At 39.4% G+C, this 27466-nt stretch overlaps 1 long non-coding RNA gene across 1 annotated transcript in view; it reads right to left on the reverse strand.

Moving 5' to 3' along the window:
- Positions 1-11481: 11481 nt before the first annotated feature.
- The window catches only part of LOC144617061 (uncharacterized), a 325321-nt gene continuing 309336 nt past the window's right edge, over positions 11482-27466 (reverse strand). Inside the window, exon 6 of the long non-coding RNA XR_013557078.1 lies at positions 11482-11889. This is a non-coding gene — a long non-coding RNA (uncharacterized LOC144617061). The remainder of the gene's footprint in view (positions 11890-27466) is intronic.

Consider the following 27466-nt stretch of genomic DNA (forward strand, 5'->3'; position numbering starts at 1 on the left):
CAATAAAATTTGATTGGACCATAATTCAATCACATAAACAGATAAAAGATGGGAAATAGGATATTTTCAAGATATACCAGAAAATACCATCAAACAACATTCAGGAACTAAAGTAGGTTTTGAGGTAACAACAGCTCTTTTTATTTCATTTTGTCATTAGAGTTTAACCTGATGTTAGAGACCTAATTAAAGAGCAGAAATTAGAATGGGAAACAGTCCCTTTTCCTGACACAACGTTTTGAAAGAACTTAAGAACAAAAACCAGAAAAGACCCAAAATAAGTTTGTGGCCCTGCAGACCAGACAGCTAGATGACTGCCTTCCCAACTGATCACTTATTGACAAGGACACTTGCAGAGACTGTAAACAGAAGGGACTCTGGAAAAAAGACTGTCCAGTCTTATAAAATAGAAACCAAGATGAAAATTAAAACCAGACAATTCACATCCATGAGCATGCTCCAAGGAAGGAAAAAGGTGTCCAGTATCTTGCCTCATCTTTAAACACTGAAGGTAAATTAATTATAAATATAGATGGACAATTTCATCAATTCCTGTTACATATGAAGGTTAGTATTTATATATGAAACTCTACCACCTTTTCTCGGCTTCTTCTTTGGAATAATCATATAATACAGGTGTTAGGTATTTCAAATAACCCACAGATTTCTCTGTATCCAATGACTTAACTATAACCCTTGAGCTCTTACTTGAAAAAAATCCCTTCTTCCCTCTGATATCACCCCTGCAATTTAACAAGAAGAGTCAATGGCTTCACTGTAGAGATCTCTGTGTTGTTCAGTATGCTTCTAGACCAGGACAGTCACTATCTGTTTGCCTTCACCTGGGTAGGACAACAATATACCTGCACAGGCATGTTCAGGGATTCGCTGAAGTCTTCTCCTATCTCCCAGTTCCTCAATCAGACTTAAATAATCTAAAACTCCTTTGTGATTCAGTGCTAATACAATATGTAGATGACCTTTGTTAACGCTTGTTCAGTAAACAAGGAATCCTGTAAAGAGGATTCTGTTTTCTTGTTCACAGCTTTAGCAAGAAAGGGTCATAAAATTGTTATCAAAATACAGTCCATTATTTAGGGCATGATCTATCCCAGGATGGAAAAACACTTTCCCATGATGTATTTAAAAGTATCTTAACTTATCCTAGATACTCTACAAAATGACAACTTTGGGCATTTCTAGGTTTAACAAGATATTGCAGATAATCAGGGCTGAGTTTTTCTGAGATTGTGACACTTCCATATGAATTGACCATGTCCTGAGTAAGAGATCTTCTCTTCTGGAAGCCCAAACATGAACAGGCCTTCTATAACTTGGGGAAGGCTCTTCCACAGCTTCCTTCCCTAGACATTCTTAGCTACAAAAGATCCTTCTATTTGTGCACAAGTGATCTAGATAAGCCCTTGGACTTTTAATTCAACTCCATCTCCATTGGAACCATAAAAAAACCCACCAACTGCCATATCCTCATCCTTGACCCTGTTGCAAAGGCTTATCACCCTGTCTTAGGGCAATAGAACCTCATGGTGCCTCATACAGCACAGACATTACTACTGTGAGAAAACACACAACACTTTTCAGCCAAGCAATTAATCTCTTGTGACACTGTTATTCTCTCCTTCACATTACGATTCACTGTAGCCACACCCTGAATTCTGCCACTCACTTGCCCCCACCAGAAGGGGAACCTCATTAATGCCTTACCTCAGTTAGAGAACTTTTCTGTACCACACTCAGATCAGTTACAGACTGTCATTGAGAATTCTGACCTAATATTATTTTTTAATACTATTCTTTTTTAAAAAAAAAATTTTAATGTCTCTTTATTTCTGAGACAGAGAGAGACAGAGCATGAGTGGGGGAGAGGCAGAAAGAGAGGGAGACACAGAATCTGAAGCAGATCCCAGGTTCTGAGCTGTCAGCACAGAGCCCGATGCGGGGCTCGAACCCCAAACCATGAGATCATGACCTGAGCCAAAGTCGGTCGTTCAACCGACTAAGCCACCCAGGCGCCCCTGACCTAATATTATTGATGGAAACCTGAAACCAGAGGTTATGAATCAGGATATGACATCACTAATTTAAGCTCTACTTTAGAATATACTACCTCTACCTGAGATAAAATTACCCCAGATGGCCAAAGACTCGAGAGGAAACAAACAATAGCAGGTATGTTCTCAGAGTAATACATCACTTTGGGACACTTTGGAAACAGAGTTATTTCTTCTGCTAGCACCTCCATCAAAAATGGACAAATCAAGCAACTTATAGATACACTCTACTATTACAGAAGTGGCTATCACAATGGTTCTAGAGCATGCAAAAAGAGATGACATAGAGGCTAAAGAAAATGCTCTCAAAATCAGTAAGCCAAACTTAACCAAAGTTTTGAGAGTCTATGCAAATCCTCAAAGGATAAATCTCTGAAATAGTTCAAAGAAATCACAAAATATTAATATTTAGCCCCTAACTTCAAAAATAAAGACTGGGAAAAATCTGGGTTCATCTTCACTCAATCCGGTGCTCTGAAGAAAACCACTTGATGGCATCAGATGATTTCAAATGGATGGATATTTGCTAAATTTCTCCATGAAACTACTCATCCTGGTGTAGACAAATAGGTTACTGTCTTAAATCAGTATTGGTGAGAAGTTTTAAAAAGAGAGTTTAAGTTATTTTCAGGTCATGTGTGAACTATCAGCAACATAATACTGGAAAAACTATAAAGGTGGGACATAAACAGAAACTAAGGGGTCTAGGAGTCTTTTTAATATCTTCAGGTGGTTTTTACTCAGCTTCTACTCTCCATGAGATTTGAATATATTTTAATTATTGTGTATCTAATTTCAGGCTGGGCTGAAGCACTTCCTTGCCAAAGGCTACAGCCCTTACAGTTGCTAAAAAGCTGTTTGATTTTATGTTTCCAACCCAGAGCAGACCAACTTTTACGCCAAGTGACTAACAAACATATTTTATGTCAACAATTATCAACAAAATTGTAACACATTACCTCTTACTCAAAAACTACACTGCCCTTACCACTACAATCTTCTGAAAAAGTTGAAAGAATCAATGTAACATTTAAATTAAAATTATGAGAACTTTCAGAAACCCTTAAATTCCTCTGACCAAAAGTACTTTACAAGCCCTTATGGCCAAACAGTCCATTGCCTTGAGAACACATCAGTTATCATCCTAGAAAGTGGTAACTGGAAGGTCCAGGAATTTTAGGATTTTACCTCTGATAGTAAGTAACCTTGCCCTGCTGTGTGAAATTATGGCAAAATACTGTGAAGGACTCATATATTATACCCAGTCTTATTACCAACAGTTTAAGGCTGACTTTCTACATCTTCTTAGACCCATCTTCATGATCTTGGGCCAGAAGTTTTTTGTCTATTGGAAGATACATCAGAGAAAAACTGCTCATTAATCTCATTGAGAAGGACTTTATGAAGTTCTTGTAATAATAAATGCAACAGTGAAACTCCATTAATACAACATTGGGTCCATATTTCATAGCTAAGGAAGGAATTCCAAATTTGACCCAATTAGAACGCTATTCCAATACAGCCTTCCAAATTGAGGATTCTCAGAGATCCACTAGAAGCAGCCAGTCTTTAGCAGTATGGAGCTGGCCTAAGACCTTCAAAACAAGCTAATAATCTCAAATAGTAGACACCTTTCACCCAGGACATAGACTAAGATCCCTGTCTAATTCCTGTTTTGGTGTTTGCTTGCTTATAATAATTTTTCTTCTCATTTTCTATAAACATCTAGTTGTTATTCCTACAATGATATTTTTCTCTTTTCTTCCTACCTTATTACAAGCATTAGACCAGAGTTTACTCATTTTAGAGCCATTCTTACCTTATCCCAAATAGTAGCCTCTGCCTTCATTCTTATTGACTACTTCATGTCATCAATTGTCAGAGCCCCAGTGGTAAAAACCTCATCAAATGAGACCACAGGGAATTAAATCTGATGGTATTTACACTTCACCTACATGGACAAATAACCTAAACAAATCAACCTGTGATTTTGTTAGTGCCTCTATCTCCCAGAAAAAAATAAACAATTATTCTAATCTATTGGTCAGATTCTAAGTAATTCTAAAATTGAATTCAGCAACCTTCATATTGATGGGCCAAAAAATTGCCACCTATACGAAACTGATAGAGATCCAAATATGTAACCCAGCTGAGGTGAGGTCTTGGTTATGACCTTATCTCATGAACAACCACTTCATTCCTGATGCCAAGATTACTATTCCAGTAAAAGAGGATACTACTTCTTCTGTGGCCAGGATACCTGACCTTGTTTGCCTCACACTAAAACCTCATGTATTTTAGGAATAGTATTCTGACACATCCTATACACAGAGATCCTAATTCTATAAATCACCAAGGCTCAAAATTTCAACTCAGATAAGAGCTCCAAAGTGAAGCCCATCCTCGATCATTCAGGCTTTCTACCTGGGTGTTCACATAACTCATTCATTATGTTAAAAATCAAAGTGGAATTCTCATTGGTGGGAACTATACAAATAGAAAGGACTGTAACAAACTTATCAGTGGCTCTGGAAGAAATTATTAACAATACCATCTCTGCCCTACCTGGAATAGAGAACAGTCTAAACTCAATGTCACAGGTATTGACAGGCAATTGCACTGCTCTAGATTCTTATTGTCTACCTATGGCAGTGTCTGTGCCATGGGTAATACTTTCACCTGTATTTGGATCAATAAAACAGACAACAGCCTATGGGACTTGATCTCTTGGCCTGGGTTGAGCAGTTGGGGTTCCCAGTTGCAAAGCATCTTATAGGGATTGTTATTGTTTTTATCATAGTGATCATGATGCTGGACCACCATATTCTATCCATAGCCTTAAATACTTCTTCATAGTTGCTCTCTCCACACATGATCTGCATGATGATATAATAGCAAAAAGCTAGGGGACAAGAAATAGTGGATAGAGTCAAGAAAATATCATGACACTGTTGATTATGGAGATAACTGGACAATGCTCAAAGGGGAAGATCTGAATTTCTAGAGTTTGATGAAATACTCAACCCCATAATCAAGACAATGATCAAAAGGGTGGATGAAAAGATGAATATATAAAAGGACAATGGCCAGACCAAAGATGACAATAGAACTCTGGCCCACAACTTTGCAGCAACCAGCCCAGAAAGTCAAATCGCAGGCTCTACAGCAATTAGCCAATAATGGCCAGGAGTTGGTCACTGACTGCCAGCTTCCCTATTGTTTTATCCCCTCTTCTGACATAAGACCAAATATACTCCTCAAACCAATCAGCTAAGATGCATCCGCCCTCTAGTTAGCCCAACTCAGGCTTCCTGAACAACTTCTACTCACAGCATAACCAAAAATATCTCCTTTTTGCATCATAAAGCTTTATCACCATTCTGCCAGCCTTTGAGTCTCTGCCAGACACAAAATAATGGTGGTTAACTTCTTGCTATAGCAAGTTCTGAATAGTCTCTATCCTTATTTGGGTCATTGTTCATTTACACACAGGAAAGAGAAGAGGGACAGACCCTGGCTGATCCTTGACAGAAGAAGCCATGATCTGATTTAAAGGGTTATTAGAGGGGTGCCTGGGTGGCTTAGTCAGTTGAGCGTCCGACTTTGGCTCAGGTCATGATCTCGAGGTCTATGAGTTTGAGCCCTGCTTCGGGCTCTGTGCTGACAGCTGAGAGCCTGAAGCCTGCTTTGGATCCTGTGTCTCCCGTTCTCTCTGCCCCTCCCAGCTCCTGCTCTGTCTGTCTCTAAAAATAAATAAACATTAAAAAAAATTTAAAAAAAAAACAGAAATCAAGGTTTGTCCCTGAATCTCAGATCCCTGAAAACAAATTCATGCATTCCAAAGTGCCTGTGTTCAAGTTCTTTAAAAAGAAAACCTATTCCATAATATTATGTCTTTTAATTAAAAAATAAAAAACAATGTCCATTATCCAGTTGTCTTCAGCAATCTATTAAGTTATTAAATAATACCTCTATAGGCAACATCCCAGTGAAAATGTTGCTTTGTTTAACTGGTGGCTATTATGACACTGGAGCCTGAGATTACTCAAAAATTGTGTTATTTCTGTCTATGAAGGTGATAAATCATATTTCATTTGGGAATGCAGTCTAATTTACAGCTCATGTGCTTTTATATTACCTGTTGGCATGTTAAAAGAGAATGATAAAGACAGCTAAATAAACCATACAAATTGTTAAAATTTAAAATATTTCTCACCAGGATCCACTAACTCTTGAGTTTGGTGGATATAAGCAATAGATATGCAGGTTCTTTAAGAGAAAGTGCTGTCCAGGGGAGGTGTGCTTCTATTGTGCTTTGAATTTTTTTTCAAAAATATCCATTATCCAATTATGTCTACACCTGAAATACAACCTGATGCTCTTGCCCTACAAAATGAAAACCGTAATCCCTAATTTTAATTTTTTGTTTTGTTTTAGGCAAGTGTATCTAGAATGAAAGAAACTCTGGAACAATTCCTAGCACTTGGTCCATCTCCAGATGGAAAGAAGGAAGGGTATTCTGCAGTCTTTCTGGGCTCAGGGGCCAAGCAGCCATCAACAGGAACACTCCCAACACAGACAATGCAGAGAAAGGCTTGCTGACTTGAGAAAATAGTTGATGTGATTTGCATTTAAGTGATGCCATGTGCATCTGAAGCGACTATTTAAAATCCAGGGTAAATTGTAAGCCATTCCTTTCAAAAATATAGCTTGTAAGACTGCCATTTGTTGGGGATAATCTGTAAGAAAACTGGAGAGGAACACATTTGTTAATGGCCCCTCAAACTGCAGCTGATGACCAATAAGGGTTTTGGTAGAATTGATATCTAGAGCCAGAAAAATCTCCTCTTAGACCTTTGATCTCCCCAGCAGCTGGAGGGATAAAGGTCTGACTCACCTGCAAGTTTTACGAGGCTGAATTCTATGTTAGGAAACTCAATAGAAATGATTCAGGGATTCCCTCACTATTACTTCAACTTGGCAGTAAAACTGCTAATATCAGCCCAGTCTTATAACTTTGGTCTGTGAACCTGTTTTCAAGGGCATTAGGTTCCTCCGTGACATATTTGGGCATTTTTCTAACCCATCATGGAGTGGCTTAGGTACTGCGGGGTGGCCAGTTTCTCCTCTAAGTCTGCTAATCCATTCCTGTAGTGAAATCAAACAGAATATCCTCATCACCTTCTCAGAATAATGATTATACTTCAGAGAATTTTCACATGATTAGGGTACTGGCTTTGAAAGTGTGTTCCAAAGGCCACCTGTGGTACGAGCAAATGGAGGTTTAGGGGATCTCACACCAGACCTACTGAGTCAGACTCTCTGGGAATGAGATCCTATAATTTGCATTTTAACAAGCTCACCATGTGAATCTTACACATACAAATGTTTCAAAACCATTGCCTGCAATCGTCAAGCCACTCTTGGAGAGCTGGAAGCCAGGAATCTGGTCTTACTTGCTGTCCACAGCAACAAATAAATATGAATTGAATAAATGAGTGAATGCATTATTAAATAATAGAAGTTATTTGAAGTATGAGGCAAGTAAGTATGAAAGAACACTTTTCTACTGCATATACATTTATTTCTACTATATATGTAGTATCGATAGATATATCTACTATGTACATGTAAATATGTGTATATATATTTACATATATACATATATATAGTATCTACTATGTATATGTAAATGTTATATTTTACTTTACATATATATTACATGTATATTATACTTTACATATATGTATATGTAAGTCTTATATTTTATGACCCATTTAGTTTTATATTACACCTGCCCAGAGTGCCTGTTAGAAATTAAGATTCTCTAGCCCCATTCTAGACCTACACTCCCTACTCCTATAACAATAGAGCATTATTCAGTACTTTGAATACTAGTCACCTTTCATTATTGACAAAACATAGTCAAAATAATGATGGCAATTAAATAAAATGTAATTTCATTTAATATCATAAAAGCCTGGAATAGAAGGTTCTGTTGTCCATATTTTATATATAGAAAAATAGAAAGTAAAGAAGATGAATTATTTCCTTACTACCCAGTAAGAAGGAGCTCCATTAATTAATTCATATCCAGAGCCCTCCATGCTAACACCATGTTTATGCCTACACATAAAGAGTATATTCACTCCCAAATCTTAAATGTTGAGATTAAAGAAGGAAAGTATGCAAAGTTATCATGTCATATAATTTATTTCTACAAAATTAAATAAAATCTGTAAGCATTTAGTGATAGTTTCATAGGCACATCAAAAGTTAAATTGTAATACTGGAGTTCAGATATCAAGGCAAGACAATATAGAAAAGCTTCACAACAATGCCCCATTTTGAAGTTAATGCCTTCCCAACATCAGTTATGAATCTAATGGTGTAAAAGCCCATTATGGTTGCAATGAACTGTTAGGGTATCTGGGAAAAGGGATTCATACTGGACTCTGAAGGGAGACAAGATGTAATAGTCAAATGGATGAACAGGTGTTCTTTTCATCGCTTTATTCAACATTTACTGGGTTACCTTTTAGATGCAAAAATTATGTTAATTAACAGGGTTACAATTTTCCCAATATTTAATCCTTTGGGGAATCCTCTATTTCCCATTTCCTGTGGTGTGAGTGGGGCTGACCACATCCACCTGCCTCAGAAGTAGACATATGGCTCAAGTATGGACAGTGATGTCCTCCATTATCTCTGCCACAGAGGAATAAGCTTGGGACCCAAGATGAACCGATCAGAGCTCTCTCTGGAAGTATTGTGTTGGAAAAATTTAAAAATACTAACTTTCCCATCACAAGCTACATGTTCCAAATATGCAACAGCTACATGAGACCATCTTCTCTGGCTATATGGCAGAGCCTTCTAGGAGAGAAAATGCAGCTAATATGCAATCTGCACAAGAGGTAAAGAGAGATTGCTGATAAAAATCACTTGGTTCCCTGGATCCAGGCTTGACTGGAGCCTGGACCTTTTTGATAGTTGAGCCAATAAATTTCCTTTTATGCTTAAACTGGTCTGTGTTGGGTTCCTCTCTTTTGCAGCTGAAAGTATTTCAAAAAATAAAGCAATGATACAAAGTAAAAAAAAATATTCACCGTCATCAAGAAACTTAGAGCTACGCAAACAAGAATACTAATAATTATAATGCAGTGTGATAAAATGTTAAAATAAACGCAAGCAGTAGGTGCTTCGCTAGCACAGAAAAGGGCCACCTTATTCTTTATCTAGAGTTAGAAGCATCAAACTTCTGCCACTGAGAGGTATCAGCAGGGATTTATTAGCCATTATCCTCTCTAATCTTTTTCCTCTATTATATACAAAAATGACCATTCAAAGCAATCAGTGGACACTTCCTTCTACATACATAGTATATAAATATTTAAAAATGACACAGAAGTCACTGAAAAGAACTGCACATATTTTCTGGGCTTATTAGTAAAATTACAGTTTACAAAGGATTTTATTTTATTTTATTTTATTTTATTTTATTTTATTTTAAAGTTTATTTATTTTGAGAGACAGAGCATGAGAGGGAGAAAGGCAGAGAGAGAGAGAGAGAGAGCACATTCCAAAAAGGCTTTGCACTGTCACTGCAGAACCTGACACAGGGCTCAAACCCATGAACTGTGAGATCACGACCTGAGCTGAAATCAAGAGCCAGATGTCCAACTGACTGAGCCACCCAGGCGCCCCTACAAAAAAATTTACATAAGACCTTCCTTAACTAGGGAAACTGCTTCAAACTCAACATCAAACAACATTATTTACATACTTTTAAAATCCGTTATTTTCTAATTCAGTAGCAAATATCCAGTTCAAAGATGATCATCAGGTCCAGGGACCCTCTGGAGTCAGATAAATAGCTACTGAAAATTGCTCTGATTTGTTTTTAGCCTCAAGGGAGTATACTTAAGGACAGAGGTAACACAAAATTAGGAAAGGGAAAACACCTGAAAGCAGAGAACTCTACATGTATAGTTAATCATGTATATGTTTTGTTAACCACAGTGATAAAAGGTAGTCACTGTCTATGTTTTGTTTCGTTAAAGTTAACCTGACATCAAGTTAGAGCCAGTATTCATCAATGGCAGGGGGAAAGAAAGCAAATTTTGCATAGGATTGTCACAGGGAAGGAGTGCCCAGATTTAGTAGGCTTCATTGTAATTCAAGGGAAGGGAAAAGTCCTACCTCCAAGAAAATACAAGAAAGTGAGTGTTAATCCATACATTAAAAGGCGAAAGCTGCTGGGAGGTAAAAGAAAAATGGGCTTTATAAATACATGAAATTATTAAATAAATTCTATATTATGAACTAATTGAGATAATCTTCTATGTAGAGAAAAGAGGGAAAATAACCTTCAAAGATTATTTTCTGTTTGCTAACTGCATGATTTTATGAGGCCTGAAGACTTTTGATGAGACTGAATGTAAGCAAAGTTAGCCCGAGTTGCTGCAAGAGAGCACCAACCCTTTAGAGCCATCTTTCCAGCAAACTCTATAGAGAACAAAACTCTTACACTAAAGCTGTTCCTTCAGAAGGAAGGAGGAAGGAGGGGAGATGAAAACGCTTTAATTTAGAGTGCATAACTTGCTCTTTCTAAAAGAGGGCTTAAAGTAGACCAAACAGCAGACAGTAAACTTAAGGATGGGCACCCCCTCATCTCCATCTGTGTATCTCTGGCAACACGTCTCTCAAAGCTCTGCACGTGGTAGAAGAGGAGTAATATGAATCTAATAAATGTGGATGGATAAATTTACAGCAAAATAGACAAAGCTAAGAGTCTATCTTTGACTTCTTCTATTAAAATAACTGAGCTCCTTGTAGCCAAATATACCTAAGAGAATCTCAGGGCCTCACAGAACGTTTGCCTCACAATAGGTACTCTAAACAACTGATGTTTTAATAAATGAATGAATGCTACAGATTCCAATCACTATATTGAGCCTTTCACGCTGATTCATATATGCCCCCAAATCACTACTGCAGCCTTCAATGCAGACAGACCACTAATTGAGGCACAATGGCAGGACAGCCAGTTTCTCCCTGCCTGGTCTCACAGTTTTGACAATGTTAGATAAATTTTGGATGCAACAGTCAGAAACTCATCCTTCTCCAAGGAAAAATTCCCCAATTATCAACATAGTTTCTTCAGGACCCCCAGATGAGTTCACAGAGACATAGATGGTGACCTTGAGGAAAGGATATTGGTTCTCTTCTTGTTCTTATTCAAATGCTATGCCCAAGTCTGTGACTTTGTGGTTTATTTGCAGAAAGGCTTCCCTGTGCAGGCATGCTGCCTGTTTAGAGAACACATCAGGTGCCCAGCTCTGGAAGACTGCACACCGTTTAGCCAAAGGATCTAAACCCATGGTAACATTTTTTCTCTCTCCACTTCTTCACTCTTGACGGAAAAGGCAAGATACAGAAAATTTCCCAAGCAACTCAACTCTGGTTTTTTCCAAGTGGCCCTTTAACCATGGAGTGTGTTGGGTAGGATTAGGCAACCAGCTTCTCAGGGGCAGGGGAAGCATACTTAACAAGTGGGATAAAACTTAATCCAATTGATACAGTTGATTGGAAAGTTTTCTTCAAGGCAAGTGGTGAAGCTAAGTGACACTTTGAAGTCCCCTATCAGTCTCAAAAGAATGTGAAATACCACCATGTAAATGACTTGTTCAAGCCACCCTGATCCTGATATCCCACTTGTTTACTAGAAGAGTATCAGAATCACACCCTCCACTGTCCATATGGAAGAAATATCAGCCTGGACCACCATGCCAGGGAGGCTTCCTCTTCAAACCGCCTATAAAGCAAGAACAGAAAAAATTTCTTCCATTAGGTGCAAATGCGGTGACAAAAGTTTCCAAAACAAAGAAGCTTGAAACTGAATGCGAGTAGCCTCAAGTCAGAGGAAGGTTTGAATATGTTTCTCCACAGCTGCACTGTCCATTATTATTACAGAATCCCTGGACCACTTTGGTTTGAGATTATGAACAAATCTCTGATTTTCCCCCAGATACATATAAACAAGTTACATAACACACACGCACGCGTGCACACAAACACACACACACACACACACACACACACACACACACACACACATTTCAGGTGGTCCCCAAGGCCACATGAAGCCCATTCATGGAATTTTAGGGGGTCCTTGTGCTCCAGGTTAAAAATTCTTACTCCAGGGGTGCCTGGAAACCAACTCTTGGTTTCAGCTCAGGTCATGATATCATAGTTTCATGGGTTCAAGCCTCACATCGGGATCTGCACTGTCAGCACAGAGCCTCCTTGGGATTCTCTCTCTCCCTCTCTCTCTGCCTCTCCCACACTCATGCTGTTTCTGTCTCTCTCAAAATAAATGATTAATAAGAAAAGAAACTTTTAAAAAACATGCTTTTTTAAAAGAAATCCCTTTTTTTATTTTTTGTTATTTATTTTTGAGAGAGAGAGAGGCAGAGCGCAAGTAAGGGAGGGTTAGAGAGAGAAGGAAACACAGAATCCAAAGCAGGCTCCAGGCTCTGAGCTGTCAGCACAGAGCTCAATATGGGGCTCGAACCGATGAACCGTGAGATCATGACCTGAGTTGAAATCGGATGCTTAACCAACTGAGCCACCCAGGTGCCCCCCAAAAAGACATTCTTACTCCAGACTTTGTGGTTTTTTCCTATACTTCCTTGCATTGTTCAAACTAGGGGAGATACACTGTGGGGAAATAAGAAGAATCAGGAATCGCTGGCCACCTCTAAAGTGTTAAAAAGGAATCACTGTACTTGCCAAATACCTGAGCCAAATTCTTGATTCCTAATCTATGCTGCAGGGTTTTCACAGACAGTAAGAGTATGGCAAATCCTTTCATTTAGCAAGTGCTTACTGAGTGCATCCTAGAAGCCAGGAGAGTGCAGTAGTCATTAAGGTTAAAGATGAAAGGTGTTCAGTTGGTCTATAAGGAGCTCATAAAAAAATAGAGAAGTAATACATCCTAATACAGTATGACAGATGCTTCTATGTGATTATGAAGGTGAGTGGAGGGGGTGTTGGGAATGTCTGGAGACCAGCAGGAAGTCTTCTTAGAGAGGATAATGTCTGTGCTGTCACGAATGAATAGGAGCGAGCCATGGAGAGCATGTGCAAAGCATGGAGGTAAGAAAGCATGAAGTGCAAGCAGTGGTATGGCTGGAACAGAAGTGGTAAAAGGAACGGCTGTAGGAATAGACGGGCTATTTTTTGAAGAGCCTTGTTAAGCATGATAAAAAGCTTGGATTTTATTGAAGGAAAAGAAGAACAACAAAAGGATTTAAGGTGGGGAATGTTAACATTTTAGAAAGGTCACTTGTACATGCAAAAAATATTATTGGCTGGATTGCCAAAGAGTTCCAGGAAGTGTCAGTCACTCCCACTCTGATGATTCCAAAACAAATAGCAATCAGGGCATTTAGACATTCACACAGACACACACACACACACCCAGCCCAGTTCCTCAGCTTTATATGGATAGGCTATATTTGACTTTGCTGCAAGTCTTTCCAGATACAGAATTTAATGACTATATTCCCAGTAAACATGAAAAATATATTTTCATAAATATATTTGCCTTCACTATATTCTGCAAAATACAGTGTTTTCATTTTCTGTTGTTGCTGTAACAAATTACTGCACAGCTAGTGGCTTACAGTATGTCAGAAGTACAACATGGGTCTCATTGGACTATAGCCAAGGTGTCTGCAAGGCTGCATTCCTTCCTGGAAGTTCTAAGGGAAAATTTGTTTCCTTGCCTTTTCTAACTTCTAGAGGCCATCTAAATTCCTTGACCTGCGGTCCCCTTTCTCCAGATTCAAAGCCAGCACGCTGAATCTGACCTTCATTGCACAGGAATACTGCCTTCTGACCACAGCTGGGAGAGGTCCTCCAATAAACACTTGTGTGATTAGGTTGAACCCATCTAGATAATCTGAGATAATCTCCCCATCTAAAGGTCTACACTTTTAATTGCATCCTTAATGTAAATTAACAGAGTCAAAGGTTTAGAGGGTTAGGACACGGGCATTCTGGGGGGAGGAGAGCATTGTTCTACCTCCCACAAAGGGACTTGGCAATGCCTCCTGCCTTCAGCTGTTACTGCTTGACCCGTGAAAGACAACAACAAAATATGTGGTTTTTCTCTCTTTTTCTTTCATTTTTAGCTCACTTAAAGCATTTAATAAGATGCATATTTATGTCTAAGGGTGTGTTAAGGGCTTGACTGTGTTCTCAGTACCATCAACCACTGCACAGAAAAAGAAATCAATAAAGGAATCAGTGCTGATAGATCAGGCCAACATAGGAACTTAACATCAGGATCTGGTGCAAGTGGAAGCTGGAGAGCGTGGCTGACACAGGCCTTTGAAGCACCATCTGAGTAATAGGATTCCCTTGAGACTGAGACAAGCTATAAAGATGAAAACAATATCAAAACAATTAAAACAGTAAAGCAGGAATATCCACGTGCTTAAAATAATCTAATCAACTTTGTCAACAGGCATTCTCCATCTACCGTGTATGTCCCAGGGGCAAAGCTAATGTATGTTTGTGTTTTACACAGCAACAAGCCTATTGTCAATACTGCACCAATAAATTATAATAGCTTAGTCTTATTAAGTCTTCCAGTGCCTAGAAAAGAAGGCTACATTTCAAAGGACCAGAGTTCTCTGCCCTCTGGCCTTTAACCACTGTAGAATGCTAACATTTTCTAAGACAAGCCCATCTGTTTCAAAGGACAGAAAAATTAGCCAAAAACACACATTAAACAAATGTTAAACCTCTGTAATCTGGCTCTATTCAATGTATGTTTCCGGAGCACCCAAACAGTCTGATCACATTCTAAATTCATCACGAGCTCATTATTTATTTATTTTTTTTTTTTTACTCTTTGCTGTGTTGTCTTGAAATTCACACTGTGTTCTATGACATCAATTCTAAAATCAATGAAAGATATTCTGCTTTGGGGAATGAGATGGCTAGAGAGGCTATGAGGTCACCACCACGTGAGGTGTTCTAACAAGGATGTATGCACTGGGATGCTCAAAGGGGACTCACACATTTGGTGGAAGTAGGAGGTAGACCTTTTCAAACCTGAGATGCAATGGTTCTATGAGGTTCTATGAGACATGATTATATTTAGAATGGATCTAGATTTTGAGGACCTGAGCCAGAAAGAAAGACTCCTTTAAAATATCCCCTGAAAACTCTGCAGCAAATCAAGTAGCCCTTCATAAAGACCTCTGATGAAAGTCAACAGACAAGGTGGACAGCCAGTTCTGGAGCATGATTTGAGATGCACCAAAGGGTACCCTTTTCTCTGGTCTATAAGGGTCTTCAAGTAAGGAAGAAGTTGAGGGGTCCAAGGAAGCCAGATAGGACTCATCCCAGGTGAGAGCACTGGGAGAAGACTCTAGGAAGAGGCCATGAGCAAATGAGCTGGGTGTGTTCAGAAAATACGAAAACAGTCTTAGACAAGAGTCTACTGGGAGAGATAGGGAGAGAAAAGTTGGGGGAGACATTCAAGGTCTTCCGGTGCAATCCTGTGCATGAACACTCAAGGTGTTGAGTCAGAATATGGAAGAAACTAAGTGAAAGTTTACACAATATGGACTCTGACCTGTAGGCAATGACAACTAAAAAATAGACCCTGGAGAGGCACAGAGGATCCAACCTGAAGCCAGCCTGGGTAGGGGTTTGCTAACACACACTGAGAAAAGATATGGAGGAATGTTCAGTAAATGATAAAATATTGGACTTTCTCTTTTATTTCAATCATTTAGCATTTTCTTTGTTTATTCCCTTCCATGTTCTTCTCAGTAATACTGTTTTTGAAAAAAAAAATTCAGTCTCACTTAGCTGTACTGAGTGGAAAAGGGAAGAACTGTATTTGTACACACATTTGTCCATGTGGCCTGGATATGTCTGGCTCAGGGCAGCACTGATGCCCCTGAACAGAGCCCCTGGAGCGGATGGTCGGGTGCCGCCAGGGAGAGAACATAGGGAGCAGGGAAGCAGGAACACTCCTCAGAAGTTCCGAACTAGCACATTTCCAAACACTCTCTCAGGTAATATCTTGGTGTGACGGACATGAGGACCAGCAAAACAAGATATGAAAGAAAGCAGCATAAAGTGACAATTAGGTCAGAATGTTTAATGTACAGAAGAGATGCGGGGAGAAGATTGTCAAAAGTGATATGTTTTTGCTTTTCTTCCTAGGCCTCCCCAGCCAACAGTGTAGACCTTGCCCCCAGGCCCAGTTAAGGGTGATGTAAATTACTGTTTATACTCAGAGGCCTGGGAAACTTTTAGGAGAGCCAATATCTGCTGGAAAGTGAACTATATATCTTTTACTCATTCACCCTTACCGGCCATAGTGTTTGAGCATGTAGCACCAATGTCAGTGTATTTATTTACAAATTTTAATAAAACATACCCATATAGAATATAAAAAAAGAAATCTATAAATGAGGACATAAAATGGGATAAACTATATGTTTTAACTAATATTTATATTGCTTGCACCCTATGCCAGACTTTCGCCTAAGCACGTTACATGTACTAACTCATTCAATCCTAATAGCTCTCCAAGGTAGGTATTATTAACCCCCATTTTACAAATGGGGAAACTGATGGTTTCCCACTCATGGTCACACAGATGGTCCCACCACTCATGGTCACACAGATGGTAAGCACCAGAATGTGAATTCAAACCAGTAGTCTGACTCCTACCCTTTGCACCACACTCTCCTAATTCTTCTGATGCTTCTCTAATTGTGATTCTGCCTTGCTGATCAGGATGGCATAAGTTAATCTCTCAAGATGTGATGGGCACTTTGAGAGAGGTTTATCATTAATGAGAGCGGCTCAAAATCCATATTTCAAATAGTCTTCTTGGTAGTCATATCTGATTAGATCGTCACTGTTTTTTGCCCTTTTATGTAGCTGACCAGGAGCTGTGAAAAAGCAAGACAATTGCCAGCATGGCCATTTGCTTTTGCTCCCTTGTGGATGTTCCTTTAGCATTATCATCAATTCACAGGTTCTTCGTAGAAATCTGTTTTAAGGCACTCACCCATATTGGGAGGGGTAGGTTAATTAAACAAGATCACTGACCCTTAAATCCACTTAGCAAGGCAATATAAATCTTAACTATATCACAATAAGCAAAACTCAACTTTACTCCCACTCAGCTCATTCTGCAAATTTTACCCAGGATATGACCAGCTAATTGTTGGACAGTTTCAACGAGAGCACCAGTGCCAATCAGCAGAAAAGTTTAAGAACATTTTTTTTATAAACACAAGTAAAAGTTCTAAAATTGTATTCTCATACCATAAAGGACTGTGTGAACCCTACTTTGCAGACCACTATGCTAATGGAGTGTTTTTCAAAGTGGAATCCTTAGACCATCTATATCTGAATCAATAGGATTTTTAAGAAAATCTTGATTCCTGGGCTTAAGTCTATACTTCCAGAATAGGAATCTTAGCGTAGGACCCAAGAAATCTGCATTTTAAATCTTTTTAAAATAATTTTTTAATGTCTTATTTATTTTTGAGAGAGAAAGAGAGAGAGAGGGACCGAGAGATACAGAGACAGATAGAGAGAACAAACATGGGATGGACAAAAAGAGGGAGACAGAGGATCTAAGGCAGGCTCCCCATTGCCAGTGCATAGCCCAATGTGGGGCTCAAACTCATGAACCGTGAGATCATGAACTGAGCCCAAGTTGGATGCCTAACCCACTGAGCCACTCAGGTGCCCCAGGAAATATGCATTTTAAATGACTTATTCACATGATTCTTTCATAGATCAATACTGATAGCCAGTGCTGTGGGTGCCGCTACATTCCTGATAGGTAGCTCCCAAGGTTTCAAAAGCCCTACAACCCCAACTTTCTAGCCAATACTTGAATATTAAAGAATCAAACATAGTGACTCTGGTTCTCCTTCCCCTGTAGATTGCACAGTTGAATATAGCCTTTCAATTACTCAGAAAGATTTTGTTTCTTCAGCCTAATTATAACAACCCAGGAAATAAATGTGCTTGATTTTTTGTAATATCTGTAGTTCCTGATTCAGCACTGGATACAGCAGGCCACAACCAGCAAAGAGCTTGCATTAATTCCCAGTGGCTATCAGGGGTTCTGTCTGGACAAGGATTCTGAGACTAAACTGGAGCACAGTAACCAATGTATGATGCATTACCAATCTCTGCCATGGAAACAATGTGGAGAAGTGGCAATTCAGGAAAGGCATGTGACAACACAAATGAGCCGTCTTGCCAGTATATTCTCAAAATGAATGAATATAGGAAGATATCCCAAACATTGCATATATGAGCAAATTTTCTCTCACTTGGGAAACTACATGGTTTTTTTAGATCATCCCTGCCTTCGCATTCCAAATATAAGGTAGCCAGAATATTCCTGAACTGGGGAAATAGCCACTTAAAAGGGATACTTCTGCCATGTCTCTTTCATGCCCAACACATATGTGGGGCCTTAAGTCAGGAGCAGGGTGGAAGCTGTTAGAGTCAGATCTAGGACAGCTTCACCATACCAGTCACAGGAAACCATAAAACTACAATTTATTTTAAGTTTTTAAATATTTTTAATGTTTATTTATTTTCAAGAGACAGAGTGGGAGCGGGGGAGGGGCAGAGAGAAAGGGAGACACAGAATTCGGAGCAGGCTCCAGGCTCTGAGCTGTCAGCATAGAATCCGACAAGGGGCTCAAACTCACAAACTGTGAGATCATGACCTGAGCTGAAGTCGGACGCTTAACTGACTGAGCCACCCAGGTGCCCCCATAAAACTACAATTTAAAAGAAGAAAGCAAGCTTATGGGCACCTGAGTGGCTCAGTTGGTTAAACATCCAACTCTGGATCTCAGCTCAGGTCTCAATCTCAGGGCTTTGAGTTCAAGCCCCACATTGGGCTCCATGCTAGGGGTGAAGCATATGGAAGGAGGGAGGGAGGGAGGGAGGGAAGGAAGGAAGGAAGGAAGGAAGGAAGGAAGGAAGGAAGGAAAGAAGGAAAGAAGGAAAGGATGGAGGAGGGTACAGAGGGAAGGGAAGGGAAGGGAAGGGAAGGGAAGGGAAGGGAAAGGAAAGGAAAGGAAAGGAAAGGAAAGGAAAGGAAAGGAAAGGAAAGGAAAGGAAAGGAAAGGAAAGGAAAGGGAGAAGAAAAGAAAGAAAGAAAGAAAGCTTAACTATTTAAAAATGACAGTGGTATGGAAAAGTCTGAGGTAGAATTCAATCTCCTTACATGTAACACTGTGTGTACAATAGCAATGACCCCAAATCATTAGAGCTGGGTGTGAGTAATCTTTATGAACCCATAAAATAAACTTACACGGAACCTCTAAATATGGTGTAAATTTCATCTGGATACCTGGAATTGCTATACCACCTGCTTAGAGCATAGCAAACACTAGTGTGGTGGGGAACCGTGCAAAGACATGGGCTCACACACCAGCTACAGCTGCAGCCTTGTAGGAAACCTGGTCTTTGGGGCAAGCTTCACAAAGCGTGAAGCAGACAAAACAACAGTTAACACATCTGCATGCTCTTTCTCACAGTTTCTCTCTTATTAATATCTTTGATAAAGATAAACTGGTGTCAGGAAAAGGGGATGTTGACATTTTGAATAATAAAATGGGTTAAATCCTCTGGATTTGTTCTAGGTTTTATCTTAAACCTCTCTGTAGCTCCCTCATTATTTGTAATCTGCTCTTAGCTTCCATGACAATGTGCTTACCTTGTTCTCTTAACACTTCTTTGACCTTTCCTGCTCTGTCTTCTTCATTCATTTTTTTTCTTCCATCTTACCCTTAAAAGAAGGTCTTTGTCATGGTTCTGTATTCAATACACTGTTCTCACTCTTGTCTCTCTCCCTTGCATAATCCAATCTGTTTACATTCGTGGTTTTAACCACCACTTAGATGTTGATGATGTTCAATATTTTCTTTTCAGGCCAGACCTTCTCTCCTAAGCCTCAAACTCAATTCAGCTCTCTGTGGGATGTGCTGACCTGGACATCCACGACAACCCCAACTCCAGCCGTCAAACGGCATATATTGTCATCTTACTACCTACACACAAACCAACATCTAGCTAGAGAGACAGGCTGGAAATCTAGGGGGCATTCTAGATTTTTCTCATTTCTTCATTGCATGCCAAATTCTACTTGGTTTATCTCCTGAATAGTAAATTAATTATTTTTCTTATTTGTCAATCTAACACTACCCTAGCTCAAGTTTTATCAATTTTATCACACTGTAGGTAATAGCTTCGCCATGGTAGCCTGGCCTCTAGTCTAGCTTACAAGGTCCCCCAGGACCTTTAGCCTTACCCCTTTCCTACACCTGCCTCCCCAGAACTACTAACCTGTTGGCAATTCCTCCTTGCCTTTGATCCAGTTGTTCTCTCTACCTAGAATGCCTGACATCACTCTACATGGCTAAGTTCTAGTCTTTAAAATTTAGCTCAGGGGTCAGTTCCACAAAAGTTCTTCTCTGAGTCCAATTTACCTACCACTCTCGTCTAAGCCTCTGTTCTCCATAATACCATGTCACTCAGTGACTACTTTTACTCTTCTTTGAACAACTGTGTGCTGTGATTATCTGTTATCCGTAAGGGCAAGGAGTTTGCCTTACCCATGCTGGGTCCTCCAGGTCTAGTAGAGTACGAAGATACTGAATCAACATCATGTAGCTGGATAGGTATATGATTGGATAAGAGAAACCAGAGCATATTGTTTTTATTTCAATACATTGAATGTTCATGGGGTTTTCATCTCACCTGGGCCACAGATTGGAAGAGAAAAATAATGTCTCCAAGGAGTTAAACTTGAGGTTATTTATTGTGGATTCAAGAAATAATGCTCTACCTAAAACTTTCAGAAAGAGAAGGGCTCATCCTTGTCATTATTACTAGAAAAGCTCAGAGGACACTAGGGACCAACACAACTCTCTTTTTTCTTCAAGGAGATCATTCAAAAGGAAAACCATCTTCTCCTGTGAGATATGATGTGTTTTAATTCTTCCTGTAGTATTTGTTTTTGAGTTATAAAACTATGAAAACCAGAATCTGGAAGTGCCAACACAGCTTTTTTGGCTTATCTGAGGTCTATAACTACCATACAATAAATGCTCAAATGAGGTTAATAAAGAATTCATCTCCCTCTATCAGGCTTTGTGTGCTTCAAAAGAGAAAGTGAAGCCACAAAAGAGGATCCTTCCATGAATGTCAATGGCTTTGAACATCACCCAGGGTACCAGCACCCACACACTGTGTTAAAACTGCTCCCAAGTCCTGCCCCTGAAAACTCAGCACAAACTTTTTCATGATACTGTGCTTTTCACCCTCCAGAACTGATGAGATGACTCAAGTCAAAAAGCTTCCATAGGACAAGCTATTATTCTTCTTCACCAAGTCCTGACTGGCCATCACCTTGAACACTTGGAAGACAAGCTACCAAAAGGAGGAAGCATGAGTTGACCTGCTTCTTTATTCCTATAAGGATATGTGGTTAGTTGCTGCTGTCAAAGCATACTGTAAAAACAGTCCCATTCATTATCTATTTAAGCAGGACTATCAACTGCCATCTCTGCCAACTGGGAGCAATTCTTGATTAAGATATTAAATAGATGATAGGAATGTTTTATTTTGATCCTACGGGAGACTTGCAAATCAGGATTAAAGAACTTAGACTCCTGTTCATATCACTTCCCCCTTCTCCATTCCCCACCCCTCACCCCCACCTCCACTTATTGTCCCCACTAACACTTGTTTCCTTCAACTTCCCAATGTAGTTACTCAGTGTGTGTGGCCCTCCACGGTCCCTGAGGGTAGAATGTGGCTGTTGATTCTCACATCCACTGGGGATTGGCATCTCAGTAGAGTGTTCTCAGCTGAATTTCTTTAAAGCACAGAAGATACTCAAAGTTCTCTGAAAATGAAGTACATTTCCTTCTATCAGGGTATCTTCCTGGAACAAGGGCACTGAATTGCAGGCCTATCTCACTTTTAAGGAGAGCTAAGCAATTCTCCAATGCAGAGAAGTTCAAGGATAAGTTCTTTGAGTTTATTCATTTACTTGTGTGTGTGCATGTATGTATGTTAAGAGTGTGGTGTGTGTGTATGTGTGTGCTCACGTGCACATATATGTACATATACTATACATACATTTTTCCTGGGAATCCAGAAAGCAAGCTACTACTTAAGGGCCAAAGCAAAAAAGAAGAGTGAAAAGGAAGGTAGGAAATTTTGTTCAACATTTATAATGTTCTACCAGACAAAGACAACCTAGTCAGCCTTTTCACAGCTGGAAAAAAAGAAGAGCCTGTAACCACCCAGCATTTTGAGCTCAATAGAAAAAGACTGCACAGTTCTTAAGCCCAAGCATGGGATAATTTCATGCCTGCTTTCCATATGCTGTTGCTGTGTTGAGAGCTCCTTTGTCACACTTAGCAGGCAGCTTCCCAGTGCTGCTCATGTGTTTGTATTGTGCTTGTCAGCTCTGCATGTCAGCACAGAAATTGTCAGAAGCCTTGAGGGTTGAATGTGGAATCCAGCCAGGAGGGCAAGGGAACCCAGGATGCTGGGCAATGGGGAAATCTATGGCCCTCTCCCCTCCAGTTTCTGACTGTGATCACCGGGAGACACTGGCTCTTGCAAAAACAAACACTGTGCAGACCTGGCCTTAAATTTTGAAGCAATACTCTAAAACATGGAGCTAGTTCAACAAAGTCTAGTCCTTTCTGGTGACAGTGTTAGCTGAAGTGATCAGAGTTTGAAAGGACTATTTTGTTCACAAGGAGGTGAGCTGTTGTTGTGACAAGAACAGTCAATAAACAAGTAATCACCATTAAATTTATATGGATTTCTACTATCAAGAAAAAATAATAATTTCTCCCCTGTACTACCCTTTCCACATCCTTTGGAAACTAGAGAAATCTCTCATTTCCCCAACTCCAGAATACATACATGAATTGTATCATCAGCCTTGTCTCCTATCTAAAGAAAGAAGGCTGCCTATAGATGTTCAGTTGGTAGACAAAGCCTCACAGGCAAAGATTCATTGCTACAGGGGCATCCATTATACCACCTTAACAGTGAGGAAGTTAATTTCCAAAGATGAATTGCATTCTAAGCAGAAAAGAACTTCACTTTCTCCTTTCCTCAGGTTGGGGCTGACAGAAAACGCTTGGCATGAAACACCATCATGACAGTCTCAGGCATAGCTGTTCTACTCTTAATGGGATTTGAACAGAGACAGGTTCAACTCCAAGTGCTATCTGAAGGCTTGAAAGGAATCTTTAATAATTAGAATACTCATTACTTGCCCCCTCCAGAAGTTTTCATTTCAACTTCCACTTGCCTTTTGTGTTAAAGGGAAAAAAAGACAAAGTGGCAGCCAGATTAGAATATACATCCCTCATAATAAAACTCCATCTGTCACCATCATGGCACTTCTTTAAATATATGTTGCCTTGGACCCCAATCATATAATATCATTAAATCTGTTCTTGTATGTATTCAAAACACTTGTCTCCATAAATTAGACCTGTTACTTTGAACTGGCCTCTCTATTCACTCTTTCTTATAGTCAGGCACAGACAGCGAATTCCATCACTCCTGATATGGGTCAGACAGGTTTACAAAGCTGAACCATCATTGTGCTCCTGGTGTCTAATTCAGTGCCTTCACGACAGAGGGCTGAAATTGTCAAATGAATATTTTCACAACCTCCATATGAGGTATACAATATTGTCCACATTTTGTTTTAAGTAAAGTTCTGTACCATTGCAAGTTTTAATTTCATCACTATCCATTAAGTTCCTTACCTGTGTCATGCATTTTACCAACTTAGTAAAGTAGAAGTGATCTCTACTGTCTCAAGTATGGGGTTATTTGTGAAGAGGGAAAGAGGGCTATTGGAACACAGTCTGGAGTGTTGCATGCAACAATGAATTTATATTATCTGGGATGCCAAGGCCAAATCCTCACTCTCTCACAATTTGTCTTAACTCACTAACTGAACCTGATATTCCCACTGGTATGTAACATGGATTTTCCAGTTCCTGTAGATAAGCCTCTTCACCATCGCCTACACATCTTGCTCATTGTTACCTTCATGTCATTGACCATTTGTTTCCATTTGTCTTGTGGCCAGAGATACCCTTCCAGTACAGAGTCACTGATGTGGACAGTTGCACTTCCTTTGCCCCTCCACCCAGCTCATTTCTTTTTCATTTTAATAAGCTTTTTAAGTTGAAGTTTCACATGCATACAGAAAAGTACACATATCATGAATGTACAGTTTATGAATTATCACAAAAAGAGCAAGCTTGTGTAACCCCCCCACCCTGAGATCAAGAAACAGAACATCATCAACAATCCAGAAAGTCCCTTTCTTATCCTCCATCCATATAAAAATCCTTTCATCCCTAAAGCTATCCATTAATTTAATACTATAGATTAGTTTTGCAGATTTCTGAGATTCCATTTATAAATGGAATCTTCAGTATGCATTTTGCAACATCTGGCTCCTTTTCTCACTATTATGTGAGATACGGCCATGTTCTTCTTTATAGCTGTAGTTTGCTTTCATTGCTGTATAATATGGCATTGTATGAATATATTAACATTTATTCATTCTACTATTGGGATATTTGGGTTGTTTCTAGTTGGGGGCCATTACAATAATGGTACTATTATATTCTCCCATGTGTCTTTGGCACATACATGTATACCCTTTCCTGAATATTGTAACATCTGCTGGTACCCATCCACATCCTCTGGAGTTATCATTTCCTGGCACTCTAGCCCAACCGCCCGTTGCCTCACTTGTGACTCTACACTTGAAGGGTCTCACTGGCCATGAGAGTCCTCTCTGCCAATACACTGAGAAAACCAGAAGTGCCAGGGAAACATCAGCCCTGGGATAAGTAATTATGGGATCATCACTTGGATGAGGTAACTCTAAGATGCTTGTTTCACTCTGGCTCCCAATGTTTTCCAGTGTAGAGCTCCAGCTGCTTCCACAGGTAAGTTTCCTGAGAATGTATGCTTTACTGCCTCCTTTCCCATCCCTGTTTGGCTCCCTGCCTACTGTACTTTCAGTGGGGGTCATCTCCCAATAAACCATTTGCATTTACTTAAAACCTCGTCACAGGAACTGCTTCTGCATGAACCCAAAGTTTAACAAGTTTCTCCTATATTCACTACTCACTAAGCAGTTATCCTAGAGATTATAAGATTCTTCTTTAACTTACTAAAGTAATGTAAATTAATACATCTCAGAAAACTCAAAAACCTTAGGATATTTTAACTTCATCCTCCTTTTGAGTTTTTATTGCCATGTTTTAAGTGTTCTTTAAACATAATGATTTATTATTATTCTCCTTTTTAAAGTTTATTTATTTATTTTGAGGGGGAGGGGAGGGACAGAGAAAGAGGGAGAGAGAGAGAATCCCAAGCAGGTTCCATGCAGTGAACACACAGCCTGACACAGGGCTTGAACCCACAAACTGTCAGATCATGACCTGAGCTGAAGTTAGACACATAACTGACTGAGCCACCTAAATGCCCCTATATTTGTTTCATATAGGGAATATTCATTTAGATTTACCTACATACTTACTTTTCCTATTGTTCTTTCTACATTTACATACTTCTATCTGGGATCATTTTCCTTCTACTTGAAGGAGAGACTTTATTATTTCTTTTAGTGTGGGTCTATTGGTAATAAATTCTCTGTTTTTGTTAGTCTGAAATAATCCTTTCTCTCCCCTTTTTTTCCCTTGAGAATATTTTCACTGGGTATAGAATTCTAAGTAAGCAGTCATTCCTCCTCCCTGCCCCCACATGTGAAAGCTGTCAACCACAGTCTTCTGGCTTCCATTTTTACTGTATGACATTCTTATCTCTTTAAAGGTAATATTTTTTTCTATTGGCTTCTTTTAAGATCTTCTGTGTTTTAGTTTTCAACAGTTTTACTATGGTGTGTTTAAACATAGGTGTCCTATATTTATCCTGCTTGGTGTTTGAAACAATTCATAGATCTTTTGACTTGAAGGTTTGCACACTTTGGAAAAATCTTAGCAATGGTTCTACCAATATTGCTTCTAACCCACCCTGCCTCTGTCTCTCCTAACTTTTGGACTCCAATGACATGAACATTAGACATTTTTACCACATACCATGTCCCTTTTTTGCTCTTTTGTGTATCATTTTTTCTTATTTTTCATTCTGCTTTTTGTTTGTTTGTTGTTGTTATTGTTGTTTTACTTTTAAATTGGGTCTAATCTGGTGTTGAGCCCATATATTAAGTTCTTAAATTCAGTTGCTATATTTTTCAAATTATAGTTTCTACTTGGCCTTAGTTTATAATGTTTACTTGTATGCTGAAATTCTCCATTTTGTTAATTTCTTAAACACAGTAATAACAGTTATTTGAATTTGTTGTTTTTTTTTTTAATTTTTTTTTTAAACATTTATTTATTTTTGAGACAGAGAGAGACAGAGCATGAACGGGGGAGGGTCAGAGAGAGAGGGAGACACAGAATCTGAAACAGGCTCCAGGCTCTGAGCAGTCAGCACAGAGCCCGACGCGGGACTCGAACCCACAAGCTGTGAGATCATGACCTGAGCCAAAGTCGTCCGCTTAACTGACTGAGCCACCCAGGCGCCCCATGAATTTGTTAACTGGAGTATGTGAGTTTCCTATGTGTGAATTTCTACAGACTTTTGTCCTCTCAATTTTTGTTTGGTTAGTTATTGCATTTTTGCATGCCTGGTTTTGTTCTTACTCCCATCATCTCGTCGAGGCACTCACTATGTTATATTCCTCCAGAGAGGCTTCCCTTTTGCTTGCGGCAGGCAATTAGAATAGGAGCAGATCCCCTAATCTGAGATTGAGGTGATTTCAATGGAGTTTCCGTCTCTGTGAGTTGGTCTGTTTCCAGGTTGTTCTTACCCCTAGAATGTAGCCCTTTGGGGGCTCCCAGCAAAACATCTCCCAGCTTTCCTCCCTTGACAGATGCTTAATTTCATTGTTCTCTCAGCCCCATGAGAATACTAGAACCTCTCTCAGTGGCTACTTTAGCATTTGCACATATCTTGGGGTAAGGCAGTGCCAAACATAGCATGTGCATCTCTGAGCTTTTCTTTTCTCCAGGACCTTCAAGTTTTTGCTGCTTTAGAAGCTTTTCTGCACTTTTAAACAAGTTTTTAAACCCACCCTTTCTAGTGGTGTTGGTAAGAGGGTGTATCAAACTATTCTGCCAGAGCCCAATGAGCTAGTTTCTACCCAGCAAAAAGTCCTACTTCTGAAATAGGGAAGCTGAAGG

The sequence above is a fragment of the Panthera onca genome, chromosome C1 (genome assembly GCF_046562875.1).
Source record: "Panthera onca isolate mPanOnc1 chromosome C1, mPanOnc1 haplotype 2, whole genome shotgun sequence".
Taxonomy (NCBI): Eukaryota; Metazoa; Chordata; class Mammalia; order Carnivora; family Felidae; genus Panthera; species Panthera onca.